The sequence below is a fragment of the Octopus sinensis genome, linkage group LG5 (assembly GCF_006345805.1).
Source record: "Octopus sinensis linkage group LG5, ASM634580v1, whole genome shotgun sequence".
NCBI classification, from domain to species: domain Eukaryota; kingdom Metazoa; phylum Mollusca; class Cephalopoda; order Octopoda; family Octopodidae; genus Octopus; species Octopus sinensis.
In genome coordinates, this window is record NC_043001.1 from 605,490 (window position 1) to 620,564 (window position 15,075).

The following is a 15,075-nucleotide window of genomic DNA, read 5'->3' on the forward strand; positions in this document are numbered from 1 at the left end:
ACTTCAATTGCAATTTCTTTTCATTTTTAATTTCTATGAACACAAACTGAAAGTGTTAATTGTTTGCTGGTACATCTCATGTCTCTGAAAAATATTCAACTGTTAGTTTGGAGGTGGATTCGTATTTTGCTGAGCATGAAGTTTGTTTTGCCCTCACCTCTTCCTCCTCCTCCTCTGCCTTCTCCTGGATTTCTGTGTCGTTGTCGTCATCGTCATCATCATTCAACTTCCATTTTCCATGCCAAAACAGACAACGGAGCCTGTTGTAAGTTCCCTGACTTGCCAGCTCTTGTCAGACCATCTTGGTCTAACAAGAGCTGGCAAGTCAGGGAACTTACAGCAGGCTCCGTTGTCTGTTTTGGCATGGTTCCTGCAGCCATTTCTAACACCAACCACTTTACAAAGTGTGGACTGGGTGCTTTTCATGTGGCACCAGCACAAGAGCTTTTCATGTGGTACCAGTATGGGTGCTTTTTACATAGTGCCACCACAGCTGTGTGGTTACGAAATTTGACTTGTGACTACAGGTTTGTGGGTTCCATTGCATGGCACCTTAGACAATTGGCTTTCATGCACACACGCACATGCACATGTGTGTATGTGTGTGTGTGTGTGTTTGCTGATATAAAAACTATGCAGGCTGAAAAAAGGTGATTTAACCATTTGATAAATATAGATCAATAAAATAAAAACCAAACTAAAAGTAAGTGTTGGGGTTGATGTGATCCTTTAGAACTCTTGAAGACAGTACTCCAGCATGGTCACTGTCTAATCACTGAAACCAGAACCCCCCCTTCTTACCTCTGTCATTATCATAGTCTTCACTTCTACCACCATCACTATATCAATTTTAACCACCACCACTATTACTATCATCAATCTCAGCAAAAGGCAAGATTTTCAAAAAGGCAGACAGTTGCTCAACATGCTAGAAACAGCAGCTATGTCTCCTTCAAGTTACAACCTAACTTCTTTAAAAAAAAGTGTTTGCTTGAAAACAATGTTAGGATGGTCATGAATGGAATGCTTTTGATCTTAAGTTTAGTTGATCAAGGTAGACTTAAGACTAAAAAACTGCGATGCTACCACCAGCAACAACGTTATCACCAATCTCATCAAAGCCACCACTACCACCATCACCACCACCACCATCATCCTCATCATCATCATTACCTGAAGGGAAAGTGCCTATGTAAGATTTATGACAGTTTCCATTACTTTCATCCCGTGTCTTAATAAATGAGGACTCACTCCTGCTAAGTTCTAATCTAACTCTGTCAAAGTTTTCGTTGACCTTATCACTGCTACGACTGATATCAGTCACTGCCAGTTTGTGATAGATGGTAGCATCTAAGTGGAAGAAATAATTTTATGATTAGATAACCAGATTATATTGAGTCCATTTAGTTAGGTCATTGCAAAGAAGTTATCAGTATTAATGGCTTGCCTAAATATCCTGGCATCAGATGTAAAAGGTCAGAAATGAAAACAGGAACGGCTCGATAGGTGAGTTAGTTAAACAGTAATGCTTACTTACAATAAACAGTCTGTGAAAAGTGGGATTATCTAGAATTAAGTGGATCATGAAATGTCAATCAATCTATATAGAATACGGAAAAGCTCTTTTAAATTTCTTTGTGATATTAGGTGAGAATCTGGATAAACTTTTCCTCAACAGAAATAACGGTTTGTTGTCCAAATTGTCTGGATGGTCAAGTAAGAGAAACTATTGAATGCTTCAAACAAACAATAATTTATTGTTTGTTTGATAATAATTTCATTTAAGTTTATGTTATTCAATGCTTTATTACTATTGAAAGTTGTCATAAAAAGATATCCGAGTTTGTGCAAGTAACAGTAGTTTGGATATTGTAAAATACATGACCCACAAAATACAATAATAGCTTAGTTTTATAGAGCAAGCAGTTTCATTTCAGCTTCAGTATCATAGTGATATATTGAGAGGTATGAGAGTTTTGTGGGGTCTCTATGCAAGGTATAAACTTTGAAAATTGTTGAAATACTGATATATTTTATCTGGAATCATTTCTACTTTCAAGATAGCTCAAAAGCCTTCATTATTAATACTTTGACTTGTTTATTCAATTTACATTATTCATTCTTCTGATATTCCTGTTTGACTTCTCTTATCTTTTTCTAACAACCGAGTGGCTATAACTGTAACATTTTAGTAGATTTTTGTTTGGATTTCCAACCAGACCAAAGTAAACATTAAAAATATTCTTTACATTATTGCCTCTATAACTCTATGGTGCTATGACTGTCAATTTACATCTGACTTTTGCTTTGTTGCCTTTTCTTTCATTTATTTTTTAATATTCTGTTTGGAGAAACAAATACATTTATCAGAAAGAGTTGTATTATATATTTTCAGTTTTCTAAACTCTTTCCCAAAGAGTAAATTCCAGAAGCAAAGCCAACACTTCAGAAGAGAAAGAGGAGGTGGTTGTGGTGGTGGGTTTGCAGTTCTTGATATGTTATTCTTTGTTAATATTAAGAGGAGGGTTGAAAGCAGCAATCTGGCAGAATTGTTAGCAGACCAGGCAAAATGCTTATCAGCATTTCATCCATCTTTACGTTTTGAGCTCAAACCTTGCCGAGGTCAACTTTACTTTTCATCCTTTCGGGGTCGAGAAAATAAGTGTCAGTTGAAGAATCTCTTGGAGTCGATATAACTGACTTATATCTTCTCCTGAAATAGCTGCCCTTCTACCAAAATTTGAAACTAAAGTGAAGGGCATGGATGGCTAAGTGGGAAGCACACTAATTGATAATCAGCCATAGAGTTGGTGGTTCATATCCTGCATAGATGGAAATTTAGCTTCTAATCCTCCTTGGTGAAACATTTTCACTCTGTAGAATCTAACGACATATTGAATATATTGCTATGAGCATTGTAATCGAATTTGGAGGATGGAAATGAATGACATTAATTGAACTTCAAAACTTTTTAAGAAATTCATTAATCAAGACTAGGCTGTATCTTTGATAAACTTTTAAGAAGGTGGGAGGGGTGATAAAGATGTATTTGATGCCTAATTTGAACTTTCTTTGGAAAGGAATGATTGGGCAAAGGACCTTGAGATGGTAGGAATGATGAGGAGACAATGGAGTTATGGACGAACATAGGTGGAGCTGGTAGACTGAGTGCTTATTCAGAAAAACAAAGACCAATGTAGTAATAATAGAAGTGGAATGGAGAAGAAATATATCTGGAAGTCAGTTGTTTTATTTTTTATGTTGGTGATTTTTAATAAATTAATTGGCTTCATTTGGGATGTCTTCTAAAATGTTGGTACATATTGAGCCATCCCAGATATATAACCCATGTGAGATAAAAGAGGACTGACATATTTTCTGGCTCTAAAGGAAAGGTCTAGTTTTTGGTATGCAATTTTGGTGAGTATGTTTATTATGTCTGTGATTATAATGGCCAAGTATTTTTAGTGAGTTTGAGATGTTCAGCTGTTCCCTGCCAGTGAACAGGGAGAGTGTTGTGCAAGGTTGTTTCCTTAACATGTTAAGGGATTGTGTCTTTGTGTTACTGGAAGAGGTTAGGTTATCACATCTCATTTGAGGAATGTTTCTATGGAGACAGGTTGGGTCTGCAACAAGGTCTGTGATGGTCCGTGGGAGGTTAAAGAACACTGAAGTGTAGTGTCATCTGCATAGAAGAGTAGCCAAACTAAACTAAATCAAAAGGAAATGTGATGGTGGAGGGCAAATCGCCAGTGATCAAAGATATTGGTGTGAAGACAATAGAGGCTGAGATGTTAGCCATCTAACGAATAGGATTGCATATTTCTATAGATTTAGTTGGAGTCAGTAGAAAAAGATTAAAGTTTGGCATGGGTAGGTACTACTTCTGTAGTCCATGGTTTGAGAGTAATGGAACCTTTTTGCAGTGTTTGGAGAAGTTATTTGGTGAATCAGTTTGTGAAGAGATTGATAGAAGGAAAGTTTTGTGGTTGGTTATTTTGTGATGCTTGTGAAGCTGGAAATAAAATGGACAGTATATCCAGAAGTTCTACTAATAAACCTATCTTGGTTGGGGAATGATCAGTAGGATCCTGCAAAGATTGAGAAGAATTTTTTGGCAGAGAGTTTGCCAGCAATTTGCAATGTGAGCCAACCAGTTATGTGATACTGGAAGAATTTTTTTCTTTTTTGCTTCTCATAATTAGCTTCTGAGTTGCTGTTGTGCATAAAGAGAGTGCAGTTAGTGCAATGGCAAGTGACTCCTTTCAGATATTGTAGATAGTACTCCTTGTCTATATCCTTGCAGTAGATGAGACATAGAAATTATAGTTTTTGGTTGTATCAATAAATTTATAGATCACTGGCTTATCTATCTTTGATGAGTCAGAAGTGAAGTTTCTTTGATGCTATGGAGAGTCAGCTTAGAATGTATTAAGTTTTTAGCTGAATTGAAGGATCATAATGTTAGGGGAGAGACTGGAATCAAATAACTTTTCCATTTTTGTTTTATTCAATATTAGCAAATTGAACTGAATTCTGATTTAAAAACCATAAAATTCATTGGAAAGACAGTTACAGCTGGCCATGTACAGAGAATGCCAAGTTGTTAGCTAGAGGGTTTAAGGTTTGTCTTGTACTATTTGTTCATTTGTACTGTACTGTGCCTTTAGCTAGGAGGACATTTAATTCTTAAATAGCCTTATAGGTACAAACAATTATTACAAGAAAATGTCCTTTGCATCTTTAACCTATTTCAATAATGTATAATTCTTGAGTATTTCATTAGTTAAATACTAGAGTTCAAGGAAATCAGAGGTGATTTGTGTTGGTGGAAGAATACGAAATGAGATTTAAAAAACTTTTATTTAGCATACAGTTGTACCTATGGGTGGATGATACAGGCTTCCTAATACAGAAGGACCTCTTCCTAGAGCCTGCCAAAAAACACCATAGACCTAAGATCATTTTCATCACCATGCTCTCTCTCTCTCTCTCTCTCTCTCTGCTTTGTTCCCTGACCTACAAGTGTATGTGTAGAGCAGTTTTATTCACTATAAACATTCACAGTCATCCACCATTTGAGAAATTCATGAGGGGAGAGTACATTCCTCTCCACCCTCCACCTTCCTTTCTAAGTGGAACTGAAACTTGACCAATGAAGTACCTGTTCTTAGTCCTTTCAGTCTCATCCGCCTCACACAGCCACCAGACAGGGAAACTACATGCTCTCACAGAGGATAGGGAGTGATCTTCACAATGGAATTGGCTGATAGTTGGCTCCATCTTATGTGTAACAGCAGCAATTCCACATAATTCCACAAGTTAGCTGAATTAGTGCAAGCAAAATGGTTTTGTCTTTCTGTGTACATTTTGGACAGTCCTTTCTAATAGCATTTCTATGTTTGCAGAATTTGTCTTGAGTCATTTGTGTCTCTTATTAGCATTGCCAAGATTTAGGATTTCTGGGAGTTATCCATGAAAGCTAGTTTGTTTTTAACATATAAAGTTTCCCCAAGAATGACATTGCTCCTTCACACCTCATGCCCACTCTATATTGCTTGACTGGTAGAATTTAGTCGAGTACCTGATGATATTCAAGATGCCAGCTTAGTTATTTCCTAGTCTGGGACTGCAGCTCCATCAAAGGGATGTGTTACTGAAAGATGTGCTTGACAATTAGGAACTACATCTTCACGTCAAACAGCCACTGCATGCTGAGCTCACTGGTAGATGTTCTTGGACAACACATGGATCACTAGACCATTGGAGTGTATCTCATCTACAGCAAGCAAAGCATGTGTTAATAATAGCTAGTAGTACCCATAAAAATCCCATGGTTTTCTTGAAAATTGTAAGGTGGAATTGTATATTTTCTGAAATATTTGATTCCTGAGATGGTGTACAAATTCTCCTAGATAGTATTGAAGATAATTTCAATCTATTGTTTTTCACTTTATTCAAAGAAGTAAACAATCTTAACTACGGGACAAAATCAAAGACTATACCTATAATACCAAGAAACTCAGAATTTGGTGCCTGTTATATTAGACCTGTTTTTAGATAATTTTTTGTCGCTAATTCTAAACATGTCATTAGTTTTTCTACATCAGCTCTGGTTATTGAAATTTGTTATATCCATAACTGTTATGCATACAACCTGAACTGACGACTACAAATCATTATTGTTGCCTTTTGGATAAAAAAAAAATGGCTTCATACAAGATTTATGACTAAATTGAATCAGATAAGAATGAAACAAGCATAGAAAGTTACAGGTGATACCATGTTCATTTACTCAATCATCTCATGAAAGTAATGTTTCAGTGTCATTCAGTGGTGTGAATAAACCTAGAATTGGTCTAAAATCTTAGGCACAAAAAGACTTTTACAAGTTTGTCCCCCAGTGTGATATCATTTTGATATTGTATGTTGGTAAAGTTTAAACAAATCTTAATGCTTTATTTGAAAAACTATAAAAATTCAGTGCTTCAAACTGTTTCATTCTTTCTTTTGTTAGCTGTTAGCTATCATTATCTGTATTCTATGTTTAATTGCACCAAAGCACAGATGTTGAGTATTGGACAATTTAAAAATAAAAAAAGTATTGAAAACATTACACTTTTACCTCTCCACCCAACATCTCCATTAACCAATATCTCAGCTGATGCTAGCACAACTGCACTTATTAGTAAGAAGGCTTAGTTCTTTTATCATCAAAACTAATTTCATTTCATGCCCATTTACCTGACCAATGGACTGTCCAACTGACTAACATAATGAGGGGTTTATTTAGGCCATGTAAAAACACTGATAATAAATTCCAACAAAATTCCAACAAACTCAGTTCCCCATTAAGAGTGATGACTGCTTAGAACCATCTCAGACAAATGTTACAAAAACTCAATCATCATGAGAGCTAAGGGTGAGCACCCTTCCTTATCAGGCACATGCTCGGATTGGGTCAGTTCACTACCCTTACTCATCTTTTAAGAAATTTTCTTGGGAGCTGCAACATGCTTTCCACTGTCATCTTCTTTTCCAAATGAAATTAAGGATTTGTTTTTCACAAAAGCAATGCTATGAAGGACACGTTACAAAGATAATAAGTGGAGTTTACATAAAATAAAATGAAGAGAGGGAAAAAAGAAAGTACCCACCGCGTTTGAGAAGTAGGTATGTAACACCATCGAGACCAGGAGAGGCATAATTGCATTTATTTTTAAGGTGGCGTTGCAGCATTGCTGGTGTAAATTGCATAGTAGATATAGAGTCCGGTGTCAGTGGTGATGAAGATGGAACATTTTGGTCTTCGACAGTAAAGATGCCGGCATAGCATCCAGCAATGATTTCTGCACATTCTTCGGGATTGCCAGTAATCTGTCCTGTGTGGGGATTGCGAAGGGGACCAACTGGAGAGTGGGGTCTCTGCTTTGAGTGCACATACTTCCAGAACACTTTGCTGTCAGGGTTAGCTGCAATGTGTTGTTCAAATTCAAGCACTGCCTTTTTTGTCACCTGCTTGAGGTGGTTGGCTGGCCTATTGCGCTTTTTCCTGTTGCTCTCTGATTTGTGCAATTTGTATTCCTGTTCAGCATTACGGCGTTCTTTCCTGGCAAGTTGGACTGCTGCAGTCTCCCAAATTGCACTATTGGGTGGTTTTTTGTGCTTGCGTGGTACTGATGCTGCATATGCTGCCCATATTGAATTCAGAATGTTCTGGAGTATAGTGTCCACATCTCCAGAGGCATAAAATTCGAGCCAGTTTGGGCGTTGCAGCTCAGTACAATAAGAGCTCCAGTTTGCTTTATTCCAGTCAAAGCGGGAAGTCTGTGTTTTTTGTTACAACCAATCAGAGACAAGTCGGCCATGATCATGGAATGATCAGAGTCACCTAAAGGTTCTTCAGTAGTGACACTAATGATTGCTTCAGGAGAAGCGGTAAGTAGCAGATCCAAAGTGTTGTTACCCTTTGTGGGGGAGGTAACAACTTGGGACCAATTTGAATTCAGCACCAGTTCAAGGAAATCGTCTACACTTTGTGGCCAATGGAAGGCCTCCCAGTCAATCTCAGGGAAATTGAAGTCGCCCGCAATATACACATACGTGGCTGTTTTCATGGCAGCAGCTCTGAGGATATCAAAAAGCTGTGCGTCTTCTATATAATTACTGTGTGGAAGTTTTAAAAGGGAAAATGGAAAACAATGAAATTCATATTCATCATTTAATGCTCTTTTATATCCAGAAAGGCAAAAAATGCTGTCCAAACAGCAAAAAAAAAAAAAGATATGTGCTGTTTTTAGAGATGGTGCCATAAGTGGTTTATTAGATTTAGGAGTGAAAATTTTGATATGGAAGACTGTGAATATTCTGGCAGGTCTAGAGTTGTTGATGATGACCAAATGCAAACACTAATCAAAATAACCCAGGTCACACAACATAAGACATTTCAGAGAGACTCTACATATCACATCTGAGTGTTCTAAGGCATTTAAAAAACACTTGGTTATGTGAGTTGCTATAAAGTCTGGGAACCACATAATTTAACAGTAAAGATATGATTGCATTCATGTCTGTGATTCTCTGCTTGAGCGCAACAACAATGTCCCATTTTTGAAAAGAAGGATTACAAAATCGTTGAGAAATAGATTGTTTACAACAAAGTGCAATGAAAAAAGTCCTGGAGAAAAGTAAATAAATCATCTTTAATCACTGCAAAAGTTGGTCAGTATCCAAAGAATGTGATACTCTGGTGGGATTGCAAGGGCACTGTATATTATGTGCTCCTTCTGCAAAATCAGGCACTGGATTCACACAATAATTTCCAATTAGACTAATTAAAAGAGGCAATCAATGCAAAATGACCAGAATTGGCTAATCAGAAGGGTATTTTTTGCCTTCAGGACAATGTTAGATCTCATGTTTCCTAGCAGATCCTGCAGAAATTGATACAACTTGGCTGGGATGTTCCACTACACTCACCATATTCATGTGACCTTGCACCTGTGACCTTGTTATTTCATTCCTTACAAAATTCTCTTAATAGAAAGAACTTCAATTATTTAGAAGACTTCCAAAACCACTTAGACTAGTTCATTACTCAAAAAGAGGCCAAGTTCTGGGAGGATGTGACCATGAAGCTGGCTCAAAGCTGATGAAAGTAGTGGAACAAAATGGGACAAATAGTTGAATAAAGGTATGTATAAATATCTAAATACTGCTTCTTGAATTTGAGACAGTACCAGCTTTTGTTCAAACCCAATATTCTATTCGTTGCTAAATAATTATAGAATATTCTGACTCTGGTAACTGCACACTGCCAAAGCAATTATAAAAGTAAAAAGAAAAGTGCTTGAAAGACTCTTACCAGTGATAAATGGAATGATTTTGGTAGTGCTACCAAGATTAGATGAGGAGAAACCATTCACACTCCAAGAAGAATAAATTCACCTGCAAAAGTCAGAGAAAAAGAAAAAGGAATGAAAAATATCTTTCAAAAAAATTGCTTTTGATTTTAAATTAGCAAAGGCTTAAATTAGCAAAGTCTTAACCCACTTGCAGGAATAAATGGGAATTTAATGGAACTAAAAACAGTCAGTATCCAAATTCTTAAGACTAAGATAATAATTAGTCCTAATTAAAAACTATCTCATAGTAATTATTGTTTTATAAACTTCACGTGAACCTTCATTAAGCAAACCTATTATCCAAAGCATTATAACCACCTTCCATGTTTTTCCCAATGTCTCCTTTGATTAAGGCGGCGAGCTGGCAGAAATGTTAGCTCGCCGGGTGAAATGCTTAGTGGTATTTCATCTGTCTTTACAGTCTGAGTTCAAATTCCGCTAAGGTCAACTTTGTCTTTCATCCTTTTGGGGTCAATAAATTAAGTACCAGTTTCGTACTGGGGTCGATCTAATTGACTGCCCCGCCTTCTCCATAATTTCGGGCCTTGTGCCTACAGCAGAAAAAAAATGCTTCCTTTGTTAATTGAGATTGTGGTGTCAGATTTTAGTTAGATTTGGCTGTTGTTTTAGCAGGTAGAGCAGCCCTATGGTAGCTCCTTTGTGGTTCTTAAAAGGTATGTGTTACTACAGTGATATGTATAAATAAAACCATTCTGTGTTCTTTAAGTTGTTTTAGTCTTCATGGTTAAAGCTATGATTTGGTTTTAGAGAAAAATTTTTTTGTCTTTTTCTTGTAGGAACTACACAACTTCTTGGTTTCAGTTTTATGTTTTGTTATAAAATTTTAAATATGAAATAGTGGAAGCAAATAAAAAAAAAGAATTTTCTTCATTTCAATTAATCTAAAATATCAAATCTAACCACTGTACTCTGACTGCATCTACCTTGTCTATCATGGCTTTGTCAAAATCTACGTGCTTACAAGTCACTGAAGCTGCTAGAAATAGCAACCAAATCTTTCTCAGATTATACCCTGACCTGGAGTTAAACAATAACAACATGGATACAAGAAAAGCCTGAAAGGTAGATAAAATACCAGGCTACATTAGTAAACTGCATTCCTTAAGAATTCACCACTGTATGTTGCAATGTGTAGAGTGGTTGCCAGGTAGTCCAAGGCTTTCTGAAGCTTGTGTTTGTACTATGTCTGTGTTGTAGATTTGTTCAGTCAGAGTTACACCGACTCTTTAAAACGATCTTTTATTGGTTTGGTTTGCGAGGAGAAGCTGTGCTGATGGCTTTTGCCAGCTCTCCATCATTGGTGAGATTGATGCTCCTAATGTTTCTCTTAAGTATTCAAAGATGTTCTGCCTAACACTACAATAATGGTTACTAAGATTCAGCATAAAAGTCTGCTTTCTGTAACATTATAACTGTTTTATGAACTACAGCACCACAGGTCTCTGAGCTCTTTTTTTTCTGTAAGACCCTTCCTTATGGGGGGTATTGGTGTGTTTGATACTTAACTTGAAGATTTATCAATGCAGGAAGAGAAAGAGGATTTCAGAGGAATGCAGTTCACGGAAGGTAAAATTGGGTAAAATGTTTATATTGAGTTTGTGAGAATGGATAAGATACAATATGGATGATAAGTAGAATAAAGATAAGTGGGAAGAATGACAGTTGATGGAGAAGGTTTGCAGTTAGTTAAATGGTGGAGAGCAAAAGTCATTGTAGTAATAAGAGAAGAGAAAGGAAAAACAAAAGGTGAGTGAAAGATTATTGAGTAATTGTGACTGACTTTTGTCAATCAGCTAAAGGGTCTCCTTTCAGATGTCATCTCTAGCGTAGTGTTGTATGATGTTTGTGTATGAATGGCTATACTCTATGGTTGTGAGACATGGGATCTGAATGCAGAAGACATGTATAGACTGGAGAGGAATGAAGCTAGTATGCTCTGCTAGATGTGCAGCATCAATGTGCAAATGTGTTGAGAGAAGAGTTGGGCATAAGAGAAATCAAATGCAGCATGCAAAAGAGGAGACTATGTTGGTTTGGACATGTGATGCTTATGAATGAAGACATCTTTATTAAAAAACACCAGTCATTGAAAGTGGATGGTACTTGTGGAAGAAGGAGACCCAGGAAGACAGAGGATGAAGTGGTGAGGACCAGTCACAGGACATTAGGGCTTGTGGAGGAAATGACAATGGACCAAAATGTCTGGTGATATGAGGTTCTAGAGAAGACCCTCCCACTTCAAAGAACCTGAGTTCCAGAAGTGTTGGTTCCACCCCACATGTAACAATAAGATTTTCACACACCCTACCCTAACAAACCAAACTGCATCTCTTCTCTTCCTCACATTTCCTCTTCATACACTATGACTATCTCCCACTCCCCAACCCTGTCCTCACTACTCTGATCACTGTATCATTGCTTTCCCCACCCCCTCTATATACCCAGGTTCTCACCAGTCATAGCATTCCCCACTCCTACTCCCTACATGTACCTCTTGGCAATTCCCTACCACGTATATTACGACCTCCATACCTTGAGGCTATGCCTTGGCACCTGCCACCCTTTATCTCCCCCTTCCTAATTCTACCATCACATCTATGCTCTGATCCCCTTTCCTTATGAGTATACCTTGGCACTTCACCACCATCTCTCTCCTGCTCTCTCTTGCACTCTTGCTGTCTCCCACTCTCTCTCTCTCTCTCTCTCCTTTGCTCTTCTCTCTGGCTGGGTAACCATGTCTCTCCTCTACAGCAGCACACCTGTTTCTGCCCTCATTCTTGATCTCTCTCTCTCTCCCGCCTTCTCTTGCTCTCCCCTCTGGCTAAGTAACCAAGTGTCTCCTTTACAACAACACACCTTTTTCTGTCCTCTTTCTTCTTAACTCTCTCTCCCCCTTCCCACCCTCTCTCTCTCTTTCTCACTCTCTCTTTCTCTCTCTCTCTCTCCTCCTCTCCCCTTCTTTCTCTGTCTCAGGCTGGGTAACCATGTACCCCCTCTACGGCAAGACATCTGTTTTTGTCTCTCTGTTACACTCGAACCTTTCATTTGACACAAGATCACCTCTGCCAATGCCCCCACCCTCTCAAAGATCCCTTCTCTTGCAAAGTTACTTAGTGACCCTGTCAGTGCAGGGGCCACTTAAAAAGCGTCCAGTCCACACTACAAAGTAGTTGGTGTTCAGAAGGGCAACCAGCTGTAAAAACCATGCCAAAACAGACACACAAAGTATGGTGCAGCCTTCAGCCTGACCAGCCCTTGCCAGCATGGAAGGAGGACGTTAAATGATGTTGATGATAATGATGATGGGCGGAAAGCAGAATAGGTAGTGTCAATCCAAATACCTTGTGGTGTTTTGTTAAATCCCTTTATGCTGAGTTCAAATTTCCCCCAAATTTAATTTTTCTTCTGTTTGAGGCCCATGAAATACCAGGATATAACAAAAAAGTGTTGGGTTTGATATAATCACCTGCACTTCGGAACGTGATGCCCCAGAATAGTCAAAACCAAATTATTACAACTGAGCAGAAGAACAAAAGAATAAATAGCTAATGAGATAATCACTGAATGAATGAGAAAATAGAGGTTGTCTTTGATTTTACATTATTGAATGTCTGATGAATCAATTAAGAAGATAAAATGAATATAGTGTAGAAGTATATGAGTAGAAAATGTTGTTGTTGAGAGGAGCTTTGATGAAAAAGGTTTCAACCATGTTCATTCCGTCTTTCATTTGTAAAACATTTTGTATATTGGATTACATTGTTGAATAAAACTTTTCTTTGTTTAAGACAGTTAGGTGCAAACATAGTTCACTTGATAACCATGTGATTTGGAGTTCAGTCTCACTGTTTGGCATCTTGGGCAAGTGTACACACAAACACACACACATATACATATTAAGAAAGAATACTGGAACGTCTCACTGAAAAACCTCAATAAAATGTAAGCATAACACACCTGACATAATGATTTGGGACAGAAAAGAGAAACTGGTGGAAATTTGTTGCTCAGTAGATGCTAACATAAAGCTAAAGATTAGAGGAAAAGAAAATATCTATGTTGAACTATTAGGAAAACTACAGTTATTCAACCCAAATTACAAGTTCAGGTTTATACCTGTAATTATTGGGGCAGTGGGATATGTAAAACACTGCCTAAGTACCAATCTTGAGAAATTAGAAAGGCGAAAGCTGATTTGAAGAAAATAGATCCAAGCCATCACTGGAACTGTAAATATCTGTAAAGCTTTCTTGAAGTTTATTATTTAAGTATATGTGTGCACATCTAGATATGCAACTATATGCATGATAATGCATACATAAAACAAAGCATACAAATTTGTATATGCACTGACTCCAAATACTGCATATATACACACATACATGCAAAAATACTGTGTTGATGTTGAAATTTCAATGAAGGAGCCTCGGGTGTATGTTAGAAACCAACACTTTCTCTATTAGTAAAAAATCTTCATGAAATAAAACTTAATAATGTCATATGTACATACATTAGATACACACATTAGCTACATACATGCATACATACATACATACATACATACATACATACATACATACATACATACATACATATGTATGTACGTACATACAAGCATGCATGCATACATGCATACATACATACAGACAAACAGACAGACAGGCATAGAAGCCATAGCCACTCATAATAAAAAGGAATACTGGTGGAATGTACCAGTAAAGACCTCAATAAAATGTAAGCATAACAGACCTGATATAATGATTTGGGACAGAGAAGAGAAACTGTGCACAGTTGTGGAAATTAGCTGCCCAGCGGATGTTAACATAAAGCTGAAGATCAGTGAAAAAGAGAACATCAATGCTGAATTATTGAGAAACCTGCAGTTATTCTATCTAGATTACAAGTTCAGGTTTATACCTGTAATTACTAGGGCCTTGGGATATGTAACACACTGCCTAAATATCAATCTTGAAAAATTAGGTTTCTCGAAACCAGAAAGGAGAAAGCTAATTCAAAAACTACAGATCCAGTCCATCACTGGAACTGTAAAAATCTGTAAAACTTACCAGAAGTTTATCATTTAAATATATATGAGCATATCTAGATACACAACTATATGCATGAGAATGCATACATAAAACATACAAATTCTGCACATACATACATACTTACATACATACAAACAAACAAACAAAAATACCCTGTTGTTGATGTTGGAATCCCTATGAAGGAGCCTTGGGTCTAGGTTAGAAACTGGCTCTTTCTCTGTAGACAAAAAGTCTTGAAATAAAACTGAATAATGACATACATGCATATATTACATTCATACGTATACATGTGTTTTTGTGTCTGGAAGTGTATATATCTGCCTGTTTGTCTGCTTATTTCTCTTTATTTTTGCAGTAGTGTCTTTCCTAATGTCTATCATTTTTTTTTTAGGAAAAATGAAGTAGAAAATGATTCAGCTCATTTTTGTCATTTAAAATTTATCGTAAGTAAATTATATTATGTTTAGGGCATTCTATAATATGTAATGTATATAATATTATAATTGTTTGTAGTAAATTCTATAATTTATATATAATTCAATAAGAAAGAGCAACATTCAATGTAAATACTTGGTTGGATGTCTTCAGATCACAACCTTTTG

At 36.9% G+C, this 15,075-nt stretch overlaps 1 protein-coding gene across 3 annotated transcripts in view; it reads right to left on the minus strand.

Moving 5' to 3' along the window:
• LOC115212029 (irregular chiasm C-roughest protein) overlaps positions 1 to 15,075 on the minus strand; it is a 275,233-nt gene that overhangs the window by 208,832 nt on the left and 51,326 nt on the right. For all 3 annotated transcript variants that reach the window (XR_004999319.1, XM_029780828.2, XM_029780829.2), the window contains exon 2: positions 9,365 to 9,447. The gene's annotated coding sequence lies outside the window, so the exon portion shown is untranslated. The remainder of the gene's footprint in view (positions 1 to 9,364; positions 9,448 to 15,075) is intronic.